Here is a 16,036-nt window from a genome sequence, read left to right as displayed (position 1 = left end):
TGTAATTGTTTTCTCATTGTTTCTACTAGAATAGCTCACAGCCAAATCAAATTTAACTTGTGTCAGATGGATCTCTGAATCTCCCTCCCTTCTAAACTTGCCCCTCTTAAATCCCTCATATCCCAATTGAAAAGTACAACTACCCATTTGCTCAGGCCCTGAGGGGTATGTCTTACTTCTCACTTCCTCTACGTAAGATCTGTAGGCTCTACTTTACATTTGTCTTCCTTCATTGTTCACAGTATCCACTGCTATCATTTTGGTGCAAGCCAACAATAACTCTCATGTGAATGACTGTAATAGCCTCCTAACATATACTTATCCCCATTCTTGATTCTAGAGGGTTGAGTCTATACATAGTAGCCAGAAAGTTGTTGTTGTTTTTTAAACATAAGGTAGACTGTTATATTCCTATGCTTAACACATTCCAATGGCTTTCCACCCCCCTTAGAATAACATCTAAACTCTTCCATGGCCTACTTGGTTTTGTATAATCTGCTACCTCTGATCCCATATCCTACCTATCAATTCCTTTCACACTGTGCTCCAGCCACAAGGATTTTTTCTGTCCCTCAAACTATCAACTCCTTTCTTATCATTAATTTCTCTGCTAAATGTCACCTCCTTAGAGAAAGTCTTTTTGATCTTGCTTACCTCCATCCTCCAATCAGTCTGTATCCCCTGCTTTACCCTACCGCCTGCTTTAGTTTTACTTTCTAACCTCTTAAACATCCACATTTTAGTCAAGTTTATATATATAGATATACATATATATATATATATAGATATAGATATATGTATATATCTATGAAAGAAGGGCCTTATTTTATCTTGTTTAGCACCATTTCTCTAGTAATTAAAATAATACTTGGCACACATATGTTCGCAATAGATATTTGTTAAATGATAATGGTTAATTACTAAAGTAGGGGAAAGAGAATGCTAAAAAGTAAAAAAGTAGCAAATGTAGAAAGTGGTTACCTAGGCTGAAAAAGAGTGACCAATGAAGGAATTAAGAATGTCTAAGAGCTCTACCCTCTCCTCCCAAGACAGAGATTCAGACCTCTGGAGCGTGGCTGCTGTAGGAACATGCAGTCTGCTGGATGGGTACCTACAAGCTCGTCCTATGGGGTGGCAGGAAAAACTGTTGGAGGGTCCACACTGAGAGCTGCTGAGGTGAGCACTCCCAGGCCTCTCCCACACCCATAACTGGCTGCCATGCTGAAAAACAGTACTGTGGACGCAAGAAGCCCCTTCCCCCTGCTCTGGCCTTGCGGTGTCCCTCCAGCACCCTCTATTGGCAACGCCTATAATCGAGCCAGCTGGCAAAGGAGAAATACTGAAAGATACAGTTCCACTGTCACAAAGCAGGGCAAAGAAGGGTAGATTTGGAGCTGCAGGCAATAAATCAATAACTGGCACACTATATAATGGAAAAATGTGCATCTACTAGAAAAAAAATGTTATAGAACAGATCTATTTCTTTTTGGGAGAACCGACTCAAAAAGATGTCCATGTTTTTGTATAAGCAAATGAAAATAAGAAGCAAACCTGTCCCCCAAACTGTTAACTGCATATAACCCAAGGGATGAAATTGGACATCAAAAGGGAGAATAGTAATTTTACTATAGAAACTCTTGTTGTATTGAATTGCAACAAAGAGCACATGTATAATGAGCACATACTCATTTGGAAATGTCTACAAAGTAGCAGGTATCATCTTTTGCCTGCATGAAAGTCATTTCTCCTTTCTTCCATAGAGGCTGAGTCCCAAATTGGTTCAAGAGTAAACCCCTTCTCCTTTGATTTGAATGAACTTTAATTGGTCTACACCAATTGAGGTGGCCTTACTCTTTCTTAGTTCTGACCAAAGATATGTGAGTGGTCACCTATTAGGGAGTGGGAGACTTCTAAGAAAACTAGGTTTTTAAAAAAAGATCATGGAAAAGGGATCCCATTTTCTGCCTTGAGACCACTGGCATATGAGGATGTGATGCCAGGAGTTTCCCTATCTCTCTTGTGGCCATGAGGAGAACTATTTACTCTCTGAGCATGGCAGAGCAGAAAGATGAAAATGCTCTGAGTCCTTGATGACATTCTTTAGCCACAGAATTAACTATCCCATAGCTATGTAGATTCTAGACTTCTTTCTATGTGAGATAATAAATCCCCTTAAGTTCAAATCACATCTGGGTGGGTTTTTTGCTCTTGAAAGTGAAAATATTTTCTGTTATGGCAATCCTGCAGTAGGGCCTTTTCTGTGCATTGATTGGACAAATAAAGCTTATTCCTTTTCACCTTTATAGGGAACAATAATACCAATATTAGTAGTTAATATTTATTATGTATATGACTTTGTGATAAATGCTTTAGAAACATTATTTCATAAAATTCTCATAAGAACACTGGTAATCCCCATTTTAAAGATGAGTAAAATCAACGTTCAGAAAGGTAAAGTTGCTTGCCCAAGATTTCATAGCCAAAAATGAAAATGAAGATTACAGGGTGCCAGCATTAAGAAATTTCATTTTCTCAACACTAATCCAGACTGGTCCCAGCTTCTTTCTCTCATCCAGTCCCTGCTACTAAGGTGCTAGGATAGATCCCCCCTGAATGTGTGATTCATGTAGCAAAGAGTAGAAATAATTTAAAGAATATTCATTCATTTACTCAACAGTCATTTTTAAATCTCTAACTATGTGGTATGTGATGCAATCAGTGTTGGTATATATGAAAACCTCTGAAAAAACTCACAAGTCAGTGGGTAAAATAGACAAAAACTCTGTAATGATAAAGTATTGGAAGGATTGTAGTAGATACATGTTCTTTTACATATTCTGCATCTTTTTTGGTGGAATCATCTCTCCTTTATTCACAGTTCACAGTTTGGAGGACACTGATCCTTGTTCCTACCCCAGTGCCAAGGTGTGGGCATGTGATTTAGGCCTGATCAATAAGGTTATCTCATGCCCCTTAGCCAAAATGAGTGTTCAGTAATACAAATGTGGTCAAAGTCAGGTCAATGAGAAACTGTCCCAGGAATCTTGATAAAACTATCAAGAAAGCGACTGGTGGCCCTCCTTGTCATCAAGTGTTGACAGTCTGCCTGAGAATAAGGGCAACAGGAAAAAGCAGATAAAGTTGGAGAAAATCTAAAGACTCCTAAGGACGTTGGTTAAACCACTACCTCAAGCTATGCTTTAAAATTTACTTCTTGGGCTCATCACTAGCTTTAACTTAATATTTCCTTACTAGGTGCCTCATTTTCCATGCACTTTTCACTCCTGGGAACCTATTGTCTTACAGCAGTTGAATTTACCCTAACCCCTTTTTTGGTCACGCTGAGGTTTTTATGCCAATAGTTTCTTCCCTACTAGGGTATCCTTGGGGAGCCATATGGGGTCAACCCAGAAAAGCAGGTCACTCCAGAGGGGCTCATTTTTGCATTTAGGTGGCCCACCCAACAGAAAATGAATTGAATGAGTGCACCATGCACCACTTTCCAGCCACAGCTTCTCTCTTGCCACCCATCACCCCTGCCCTGTGCTTATGTTCTGCCTTGGGTCTCTGAAGACTTGGGACCCAGTTCCTGGATATGCATGGGGTTTTAGCACACTCTGATGAGTGGCTGTAAAGTCTGTGACCATGGTGGGAGGGAGGGATCCCAGCCTCTGTCTCTGAGGGGATTCCAAGCTGTGTGGGACCGAGCAAGGGGAGGATTGGGACTGGTGTTCTGGGATGGCAATTTCCTACCTGTTATTTTTCTTTTACTTCACTTCAGCATTAGTGGAGTCCTTCTCCAGTCTCTACCATCCTCCAGAGTTTTAAGAAAATGACATTTGCCCTTTTATTTGCTGAATCTCTGGGGAGGTCCTTTCAGGGGATGTCCTATGTCACCATGTTGATGACATCACTCTGGGGCATCAAGTTTTAAATGTGATCCCCCAAAATATACAGAAAAGAAACTGGAGGCGGAAGGAGAACTAGAATAATGTGGTTTCACAGAAGTCAAGGTTAAGATTTTCAAGAAGGAGTGGTGAAGAGTGGTAAAATGCTACAATGGCAAAGAAGTCAAGTAATTTTCAATGGCTGAAAATTATCCATTGGGTTTGGGAAATAGATGGTCATTAGTGACCATCATTAAAACAGTTTCATTGCAGTGGTTAGGGCACAACCCCAAATGTTATGGTTTGAGAAGAATGTGAAAATTTAAGTTGAAAGAGCAAGTAGAGGCTACTGTATCAAGATGCTTGCTTTAAAGAAAAAATCAAATTATTGGTCAGAAGCTTGAGAGAGATGTAGATATCAAGGTTCGCTTTCTCTTTTTCAAGTTCCTTTAGGAAGGACTTGAGATTTAAATGCTTGGGGAAAAACCTGCATGAAAGAAGAGCTGATGAAGATGAAAGGGGCTATAAGGTAGCACTAGATTTCTGGGACTAGATAGGAAAATTAATTTGGACTGAAAGAAGTTCCCACTTCTATTGAATCAAAGAGACATAGACAAGTCACAATGCAGAGCCAGATACAAGTTGGAGGCAAAGCGGAAAGTTGATAGTGTGCTGCATTGAATGTCAACTTGAAGTAACAGCACATTTAAAATCTGTTAATCATAATCATGGTGGTAACTATGGTGAAATTAAAAGAGATATTTTTAATTTCAGAGAAAAAATGAGTTATAAAATATGTCAGTAGCTACTTGTTCCAATTTGCTAATGCTGCTGTTATGCAAAAGGGTTTTATTTGGTTATAAATTTACAGTTCTACAGCCATAAAAGTGTCCAAACCAAGTAATAAACAAGAGTATGCCTTCTTTAGAGAAAAGCCATAGGCAGCAGGAAAAGCTCTGTTAGCTTGGAAGGCACATGGCTGGCATCTGCTTGCTCCCAGGTTGTGTCTCAAAATGGCATTCTCCAAAATGTCTCTAGGCTTAGCTTCTCAGGGCAAACTCTGGGCTAGCATCTCCAAAGCATCAGCAAAAGTCTGCTTTCAATAGCCTTCTCCAATATGTCTCCTAAGCTGTAGCACTGAGCTCCTTCTGTCTGAGCCCTTATAGGCTAATTAAACTAATTAAGACCATGCTGAATGGGTGGGGCCACACCTCCATGGAAATAATCTAATCAAAGGTATTACCTAGAGTTGGATGGGTCACATCTCCATGGAAACAACCCAATTTAAAGGTTCCAAACTAATCAAAACTAATACGTCTGCCCCCATAAGATTTCATCAAAGAACATGGTGTTTTGGGAGGCATAATACATCCAAACTGGTACACTACTGACATTCTAAAGATATTTATAGAGGTAATAACAGGAGTAATATTATTAAAAGCAGGTAGAAAAATTTATAAGGTGATAATTATGGCTTAAATCTAGTACCTTCCAGGATTGAAAAAAATGACTGAAAAGTTTTTCAAGATTCAATCCAATTGATAAGAGATTATAAGAATGGAACCTGAGCAGTGAAATTTAGATAAGTAAAAAACTTTTATCCAAAACTTAACAACAGCAAAAATCAACAACAACAACAATAGCAACAGCATTCTTGACCACAAAATGGCAATTCCTGAAAGATTTATGGAATATATATTGAGTGTTAGGCAGATAGAAGGTTTACTTGACTTTGCTTCAATCTTTCAAGGGACATAAGATAAAACAATAAAAATATTGAGAAAGTGTTTAAATGTTTAATGGGTAAAAAAACAGGGTATTTTTATCATGATCTTGGAGGGAAAAAGGTCTTTGGCTACACTGGTGTGCAGAAATTACAAATGAAGTCACTGCTGATTTGTTTCTTTGAAATCATCAACAGTATTCATGCAAATTTCTTCTCACAATAATCTGGTTTCTTACTTTGAAATAGACACTTGGAAACATTTTTGAGGGTCTATGTTCTGTAAAAGGGGTGAACTATTCCCCCAGAACATCTTTTAAAAATGACAAAGCTTTGAATAAGAGCGAGATGTCTGTAATATAGTTTTGACTAAAATGGGCTTTATTGAGGCTGATTAGCAATTTTATTCATCAGTCTTGGTGACAAATGACGTTTGACCAATTTAAAAAAAATCCCCAAGTGAGAAATCTATGCTATCATTGGAAATATTCATAAAAAAAATGCAATCCTGGCATAGCTAGCACTTCATAAAGAGACATTCTCAAAAAATATTTTTAAAATTATAATTGGAAGAAGGATAATTCTAGCAAATTTTCTACTTTCACGATAATTTTTAAGCAAGTTTCAATTTTCATGAGCAAAACACTAATGTATTTAAATTACCAATTCTTGTATGTTTGTCAAAATCAATTTTTTTCCATAGTCATTTTTCCTATTTTTTCTGTTTTTTAATGTTTATCAAAAACTTTAAACAATATAGATGCATAAATACATGCTTAGAGTGAGGGACAGAAAGAGAGAGAGAAAATACTATTTAAATATACAGTAGAATGGTTTTAATGTAATGATCATGATAGGCAAATTGTTTTGCCACTTAATTTTCCACTTAATATTATGTCATTCATATAATTTCATACCATTATATCTCATCATTTTTAATAGTTACAGAATATTCTGTGGTATGGATATAGTAAGAATTACTTATTCACTCTTTCCTATTATTTTTAAAATTTGATATATGTACCCACTAAAATGTGCCTTGCACATAGTAAGCACCTATATATCCTAGATAGTATAATTACTATTGTTACATTTTCTCATGAATAACACATTGCAAATGAGAAAACCTAGTATCAGAAAGATTAAGTGACTTAAACAAGGTCACATAATAAGTGGAGGAGGCAGAATTGGAATCCAGGACTTTCAACTTTTGCAAGAGATAACGACAGGACTATGCGTCAAGTAAAAAGAAAGAGAAAAGAAAAGAGAAAAGAAGTCTGGACCATACTGTGGGAGCATGGAGGGAAAAACAACTGCTTGGTGGAGTTAGGGAAGGATTTCATTTGAGCTGGTCACTAGTCCCCTGAGACCAAAATAAAGGCTAAGAAAATGCATGTAGATGCCAAAGTGTTTTGAGATAGGATAGAGGGCGCTAGCCCCAGCTTGCCAAGTTTAGGCGAGAATGAAAGGGAGCTGATTTGATTTAGGGGATGAAAGGGAGCTGATTTGATTCAGGGAAAGTAGAAAAGTTTGGAAGAGTTTTGTGGGGGATTGAGAGAGACTCCGTAAACGATGAAAGAGGATTCCAAGCTGTGGACTTGTGGTGGTTAGGCCACCAGAGTCCAACCCGGAGGGAAAGTTTTTGGGGGATATAAAACAGGAGATTGTTTCAGGAAGTTGTCATTTCAGGATTTCATACAAATTAGCTTTACGAGAGAGAGTGCGCGTAGGAAGGACCGGCAGGCTTGGTGCCAAGTGTGATCATGCAGTGTTTGGCAGGTAAAGGCGCATGTTACAGACATGATGCCTCTCCTCGCGCATGATGTGCTGTAAAGGAAGTCTAGGCAATCCCTGTAGGGGAAGTGGTGAAGTGATTGAAAGCAGCTTGGGACTTACGCAACACCGAAGCCACTGTCACCAAAAAAAACTCCAAATGCGTTTTTATTTACAAATACTGCATTACACACACGCGATTGCGCAAGGATAGTCTGAGAAGACTTCCAATCAGACAGCCGTAACCATCCTGACGTAACTTGATTCCCCCTGCCTTTTAGTCCAAGAGCCTATTTGGGTCATTTTGAAAACCTGACCCCAGGGACAAAGAGGAAGCATTTCGTTATGAAAATCTGGATTTTTGTCAATGGATGAGAAAAACTGCACAGCACAGTTGATTAAAGAACTTAATTTCATCTGGCTAAAGTGCCTCTCAGTAAGGATTGAGGGTTTCTAAAAACTTTTTCTTTGGTGCTTAATTACCGAACCATTCATTTATTGTTTATGCACTTGTTCCTCCTTTAATTTGTTAATTAAATCATCAAAGTTAATTAATTTGTTGGTTAAATTAGCAAATTTAATTAGTTAATTAATTTTGGCTGCTCATATCCTCTTTCTCCGGTGGAAACAGCCACACATGCCCTGATAAAAGAAAAGCTGTTCACTATTTGAGAGCCACATTGGTTTTAACTATTTGATTGTAAAACTTATGCACACAGTTATAAATGGTGCAAAAATTCTTCATGCTTCCTTTTAGCAGTCAACCCTTTATAGCATTTTCCTTTTAAATGTTAAATCAAAATAAATTCACACACACACACACACACAAATCCACAGTTCTCATCATTAGTTTAATCATCAGAACAATGTTTGATGAAGCTAAATCACTACTTGCAAAAGAAATCAGTGCTGAGTGTTATGGGGACAGGCATAAACTATAAGTACCAAGTGTTGCCCTAACTCTGTTACAGCTTTTCTCACATTATTTCACTGGGAGGTGGCAGAGCCTAGTGCTTAATGGCAGAGGCCCTCAAGCTAGACTGCCTGGGTGGTTTAAAGCCTGCCTCCCCTACTTATTAGCTCTATAACCCAAGGCAAGTTCCCTACTGACTATGTGATTCAGTTTCTGCATCTGGAAAATGGGGACAATAACAGTAACTTCAGCAGTGGGTTATGATAATTAAATGACTTAGGGTAGGAAGAATAGAGCACACAGAAACTATTCAATAGTGTTAATTGTTATTATGTATACACCAGGCTGAGATATCATTTTGCATCACACGTATATTTATAATTCATTTTTCATAAGCCAGTGTGCCGGTTTGAATGTATTGTGTCCCCCAAATGCCATTATCTTTGTGGTCTTCTGGGACAGACGTTTTGGTGCTGGTTAGATTTGCTTGGAATGTGCCCCACCCAGCTGTGGGTGGTGACTTTGGTGGGATACTCCCATGGAGGTGTGGCCCCACCCATTCAGGGTGGGCCTTGATCAGTGGAGCCATATAAAACATGCTGACTCAAAGAGACTGAATGCAGTGCAGCTATGAGTGATGTTATTTGAAGAGGAGCAAGCTTGCTAGAGAGGAATGTCCTGGGAGAAGCCATTTTGAAACCAGAACTTTGGAGCAGACGCCAGCCACATGCCTTCCCAGCTAACAGAGGTTTTCCGGACGCCATTGGCCATCCTCCAGTGAAGGTACCCGATTACTGATGTGTTACCTTGGACACTTTGTGGCCTTAAGACTGTAACTGTATAGCCAAATAAACCCCCTTTTTATAAAAGCCAATCCATCTCTGGTGTTTTGCATTCCGCAGCATTAGCAAACTAAAACAGCCAGTGTGGTGGCATTTAATGTGTCAACTTGGCTAGGAGAGAAAGGGAATTCTCAGAATTCCCTTTCCTGTATGCTTCTAGTTAGGGAGAACCACAAAAGTTATTCTTATGCAAGAGTTGGAGGGCAGAAGTGAAGCAGCAGTTACTCTGTAGCTCACATATGTTGTCACTTACATGCTGGCTCACCCAACTTATATGAGGCAAGAGCTGGGCCTACAACTTCTCCACTTTGCCCTGAATTTTCCTTCATCACCTTGCCTTCTCCAGGACACACACACCACTAAGGTCAGAGGTAATGGGAGCTGATACAAATTTCAATCTACCCTTGATGTTTACAGCTGGGAAGAGCATTCTAGAGAAGGGAATACCTGTTTAAGTATAGAAAGAAAGGTTAGGCTGAGGAAAAAGGGAGAGGGTATTTCAAAAAGAAGGAGCTGGATGTATGCAGTTTTGAAGGTGCAAGGAAGCATGAAGTATAGTTGAGCCTCATTATTCACAGAATCTGTATTTACCTCTTTGTGATATATTTAGTGCCGTGTTGGTAACTGTACATGCCTTGTTCATGAAACTTGACTCTGAGGGTAAGGAGAAAGGTATGGGACCCAAATTGTATATTTATTTGCTGAAGGGAAAAGGAGTCAGCATAGAGAGAGAAGCTGAAGAGAATGTAGAGAAAGGTGACCAAAAGAATTAAACGGAGATGAAATATTTAAACAAGAATACCTAGAACTACCCAACAGGGGCTATAAAGATGTTTTTATCTTGCAGCAAAAGCATTGTCTTGCCTCCAAAATTTGCTAATGTAATTGTTCTAATTTGCTAATACTGCCGGAATGCAAAACACCAGAAATGGATTGGCTTTTATAAACGGGGGTTTATTTGGTTATAAGGTTACAGTCTTAAGGCCATAAAGTGTCTATCAACAAAGGGTACCTTCAATGGAGGATGGCCATTGGCATCCAGAAAATCTCTGTTTAGTTGGGAAGGCACATGGCCGGAGTCTGCTTGCTCCTAGGTTGCGTTTCAAAGTGGTGTTCTCCAAAATGTCTGCATCAACTTCCAACAGCTGTCTTCAAAATGTCTATCTCAGCTCCAGCTTGCTATGAGCTCTTTCTGTCTAAGCTTACACAGAGCTCTAGTAAACTAAACAAGGCCCACGCTGAATGGGCGGGGCCACACCTCCATGGAAATTATCCAATCAGAGTTATCAACTCCATTTGGGTGGGGCACATCTCCATGGCCAATGAACCAATAGGTTCCAACCCAATCCACACTAATACGTCTGCCCCCACAAGAATGCATTAAAGAATATGGCTTTTTCTGGGGGACATAAATATACAATCTGGCACAGTAATCAATCTTGATTTCTCCCCTCATGGAAACCTTTCAGTAACTCCCTCAAAAATTACAATGTAAAGTATATATACTTGATTGTGTTGTCAATCCCAGCTGCACACTCACCTTTCCCATAAGAGGATGATACAACCCATCCACTGCCATAAGACTTGTCTATGAAGTGAGTATATATCCCACCCCTTTACCCTGAGCTCCGCCATGTGACTTGCTTTGACCAAAGACATTTACCACAGCCAAGGAGAAGCTTAAAACCTTTGCATGTTTTCACCAACTGCCTGCATATCCCAAACAGAGGCTTTATCCTGGGTCCTAAAAGAAGACACGGTGAAGCAGAGCCACAGCTGTTGACTCCCGGACATTAAGTATCATGAGAAAAAATTAAGTTAATGTTTGTTGTTGTAATCATTTGAGACTTTTGAGTTGTTTGTCCCTTCCACAAAGCTGATTAATAAAGAATATGGTAAATGAATGTGGAATATTGCTATTAAAACGTACCTAAAATAAAGGAAATAACCAATTCAGATTTGTATTTGAGATTAATCACATTAGCAAATTTTGGAAGCAAGACAGTGCTTTCATGACAATAAAAAAAAAAAACAAACAAACATCTTTATAGGCCCTTTAGATATCAGTCATTCTGTGTATTCTTCTTAACTTTTAGCTTCCACTATCACATGACATAGAGACATTCATTCCAGTTTTTCTGCTGTTTTTCACTCCTGTCCTTTTTTCTTAAGTAGTGACATTTCAGCATGATCTTTATTTAGTTGTCATGTCCATATTGGTTTTCATACCTATTTGGCAAATAAAAAATTTAGAAATTTATCTTTTAAAATTGCCAAGTAAAATGTATGTCAATGGACAAAATTTATTAATATATGACTGTTAGTAGGCTTTCCCCTTCCCATGTTTATCTGGAAAAGTTCTGGCTTGCCACACCCTGCATCTGAAAAGTATTATACAGAATCCGGAGTCTGGGAAAGCATTGCAAAGATAAATGTCATGGATTTTTTTTAAGGAAAAGCGAAAAAGGAAGATAAACCATGTTCTTCAGGGCTTTGGCCATGTCAGAGTATGTGATGTGTTATCAGCAAGTTGTGTAGGAGGTTTAAGGGCAGAGGTGAGAGATGTGATCAGGGAGATTATGGGAACAGTCTAGAATTTTTGAGAAAAAAAGACATCCTGGGTAGGAAAGTGATATGCATCAGGGGTTTTCAGGATGATAGAGAATAGGGAAGAAAATTGTGATAAAAATTATTGTGGACCTGTGTGCTTGGATTCCCCTCAAGATTTGGGAGATAACATAAATAAAAGTCCTGTTTGCCTACTCTTTGAATATAACACTGCCCCCAACTGAACCGTGTGGGTAATGTTTTCAATATGGGTACACCTACATGTTATCTTATACCTTTCTGACCCTTAGCCCATCCCTGACCCCCATCACCAACCCATTGTTTACCTGATACCTGAGCCACAGTTAGTCATTAATTCCATCCCTAAGTTTAGCTTCATCCTTGACCTGTAACCCTGACCCTATCCCATTCCTGATTCTGATTTCATTTCACAAACTTAATCTGTATCTTAATGGTAAAATTCAAAAATGGGGTTTAGATTTGGGTAGGGATGACAGTGTTTGCAGCATATGATATTGAATGCATTCTTTAAAAAAATTAGTGTTTTTTTTAGGTTATATTGCAATACAACCTGAAATGCTTGTTTCTGTGTCAAAACTGCTATATCAAAACATTTTCTTCTATTTCTCTCTGCTTTCCTCACTTGCTACCATTTTTGATGGATCATGGATTCTTCTCTGTAATTTGGAATAAATCTTTAAAAGAGCATATCTGTGATCTTTGGATTATACATTTGGCTACTTGGCTGCCATCAGTGGTGAGGTGGCATAAGATTTAAAGCTTATTAGAGGGCAGAGTCATTGAGATTGGATCTGAGGACTGGTAAATCCCAACAGTAGGTATGTTAGTTAAAAATTTTTAAATACATAAACTAATTAAGTCATTTTAAACTTAAGCAAATTATATTAATTATAGCTAATGCATATCAAGGATTTATATAACCAAAGTACACTGAAGGATACAAGCAAATTATATTAGATATATTTTTTGTTATCATACTGGTTAAGAGTCAGAATTTTAGAATGGCCTTTAGTTGTGATTTTTTTCCTAGAACAGACTGAAACACCAACCTCGCAAAGCATTCTCCATCCTACCTCCCTGTTTTAGTTTCCTTGCGCTAAACCAAATACCATACAATGGGTTGGCTTAACAACAGGAATTTATTGGCTCATGGTTTCAGAGGCTAGAAGGCTTGCTTCCTCCTTGGGTGGGTATCTTCCGGCTGGCTAGCAATCTTTCCGATTCCTTGACTTTTCTGTCATATGGCAGTGCACATAGCAGCATCTTTTCCTTTCTCTTCTGGGTTCCATGGACTTCCAGCTTCTGGTTGCTCCCTGTGGCTTCTCACTCCTTCTGACTTTCACTCTGTGTTTAAAGGACTCCGGTAATCCGATTTAAAGACTGATGTTATTACAGCTGGGCCACACCTTAACTGAAATAACACCTTGACAGCATCTTATTTACAATGGGCCCATACCTACCAGAATGCGGACCAAGACTAAGAACATATCTAAACTTGGGTACACAATTCAATCCACCACACTCCTTTTCTTTTCTTTGAAGCCACGTCTAGGATAGAACTCTAAGCAAGCTTCTTTTGAGACAGTATCTTTTTCTTTTTTTCAAATGGGCCTCTTCAGTTTTCTTATCTGCTTGTCCAGCTTGGCTTTGTGGTTCAGCAAACTTTTGTTCTTAGTATGTCTATTTCTTAGTGACACAGAGTTGTTAAAATCTAAATGTGAATGCCAAGAATAGTCTAGCTAATGAACAGTAGTTATGTCTAATACATCCTAGCACTGTGACTCCCGATGTTTTTTGCTAGTTTTCTGCCATTGTTTATAAAATCATTCTGGAATTACTTTCCAGTAGCTTTACTTGAGTGGTTTCTTTCAGATTAAAAATGCTTGTTTTGCTAATTATACATGATTTTATTTTTAAGCCTACTTAATTAAAGCCATTTAATATTTTCTATACTTGTCTTATGTGTCAAGTCTGCTGTAACAAATACCACAGACTGGTTGTCTTAAACAACAGGCATTTATTGTCTGACAATTTCGGAGGCTAGAAGTTCAAAATCAAACTGTTGGCAGGATTATGCTTTCTCTGAAGTCTGTAGCATTCTGGTGGTGGCTTGACAACAATCAATCTCTACCACTGTGTCATGGCCATCTGTCTCTTTTGTTTTCTTCTCTCCTGTGTCCAAATTTCCTCTGCTTATAAGGACCCCAGTCATATTGCTTTCAGGCCCATCGTGGTTCAGTTTGGCCTCATCTTAACTACTAATCTTCAAAGATCCTATTTACAAATGACTTCCCACCCACAGGACTGGGAGTTAGGACTTGAACACATCTTTGAGGGGGACGTGATTCAATGCACAACAGTCCTTTTTGGGATATTCAATAAAAACTGGTATGCTATTGCTATTTTAGGGCAACCCCCCTTTCTGCTGAGCAGCATGTTTTTATGACCTACTTTATTTGTACTTTCATTAACAGAAGCCAGAACTGCTTAAATGCTCCCACAGGAGATGCCAAGCCCTTTTACAGCTCTTGGCTGATGTTTATAACCAATCATACCCGGATTTCTTCAGGGTAGAACTTAACAACTCTTTCATAAATCCTTTTATGCAATTCCTTATCTTCATGATGCCAAAACACTGATGCAGTGAATCAGCTAACTGTTTCAATCAAGAAAGGTCATTCAGTTGCATTGTTTACTTTCAAAATAATGGGAACTTTGCAACAAGAACAATCTCATCTGACTATGTGTTTTGGACAGGTTTGCATTAAAATGAATGAATATTTCCTGCCTAAACTGCATTTTACAAACTTTCTTTATAGCTCTTCATAGAGGCAGGATCTTTTAATTATGATACAATTTGACCCTTGATGAAATGTGTTAGATTTTCTTTTAAACCACTTATTTACCTTTTCCTCTTGAGAAAGGTTTGACTTTTTTTCTGATTATGATTTAACTAGCCCAACAAAATATGTTTTTCTAATACAAAAGTGGGCAGATCATTTATCTAACCAAAATTATTGTAGAAGTCAATAGGAAAATACATAAATTTGCAGTGCTTTTCTATTAGTTTTCAATATTGTCATTGAATAGCATAAATTCAGTGCAAAAGATAACAGAGAAAAATGCTGAGAGTGGAAACAAGACTTTTCCCAATAAATCTTATGGGAAGATGTTAAATAAATAAGTATTCACAACGCATTTTAATAATTTAGCAGATCAACATTTCTCCCTTCAGTTTTTTATTATCACAATACTTCTAAATCAAACATGTTAGAAAAATGAACAAAGAGAGGATGAAACAAAAACTGAGTGCAAAACAGCTTTCTTAATTTTCTCTCACTTTAAAAACACTTCTTAAGAGTGTAACATTTCTCTGATATACTCTCATCTTTCTGGCTTCAACACTGTAAATGTGTATGAAAGAATACATGTTTCTATCAGGTAATGAAAACTACTGATTCTATAATAATCTATGATTGTTACACAAAGCAAATATATGGTAGGACAGATGCACATCCAGGTCTTCTGATTATGGATCTCAGCTCTTTCCTCAACAGCATTTTTACCTCTGCAGTCATTTGTTTTTGAAAAATAAGTGTTTACCATGGCCTGCATAAAAAACTAAGGTTAAATTATAAGTCTAGGCAAATAAACCCTCTAATTTTGTAATTCTTCAGTCCATTGGATCTGAACAAGCATGTTATGAGTGAAGCAGTGTCTAAGGAAATATTTTTAAAAATTTAGATTAAGTCCAAAAATGGACCTTTTATTCCTTCAACATTATTTATTCATGACTATTATGTCTCAAGCAGTAAACCCTGGGAAACCCATGAAGAACAAGAGGTAATGGTAATCCTTACCACCTCAAGAAGTTATTTTCTAGTGAAGAAAACAAACAAGAAAGCAAAAAATTGTGATGTAGTGAATTAAATGTTATCATAAGGAACTGCACAAAAACAGAGAGTGCCTTAGGTGGTGGTGGGGGGGATGGGTAGAAGAAGGAGGCCACATAAAATGAGTACTGAAGGAAGAGCTGTGAAGACAATGTTGGCAGGATCAGCAAATAAGGTGGCATGGGACGTGGTGGGGAAGGTGAATTACTAGGAGAAGGTGCAGTGTAACAGAAGATTACTTCAGCTGAGGTAGGCAGTCCATGGCAAAGAGGGCAGTTTGGATCCTGAAGTCATCCAGGGAATCAGGATGCTCAGGTATGGCCTCCGTGTTCAAAGGAGATTATTTCAATCTAGGAGGATATATCTGAAACTGTTGAAGGTGATTGTATAACTATCTAGCTTTTACGGTGTGACTG

Source organism: Choloepus didactylus, chromosome 2 (assembly GCF_015220235.1).
Source record: "Choloepus didactylus isolate mChoDid1 chromosome 2, mChoDid1.pri, whole genome shotgun sequence".
Taxonomy (NCBI): Eukaryota; Metazoa; Chordata; class Mammalia; order Pilosa; family Megalonychidae; genus Choloepus; species Choloepus didactylus.
This window is presented reverse-complemented; position numbering follows the sequence as displayed.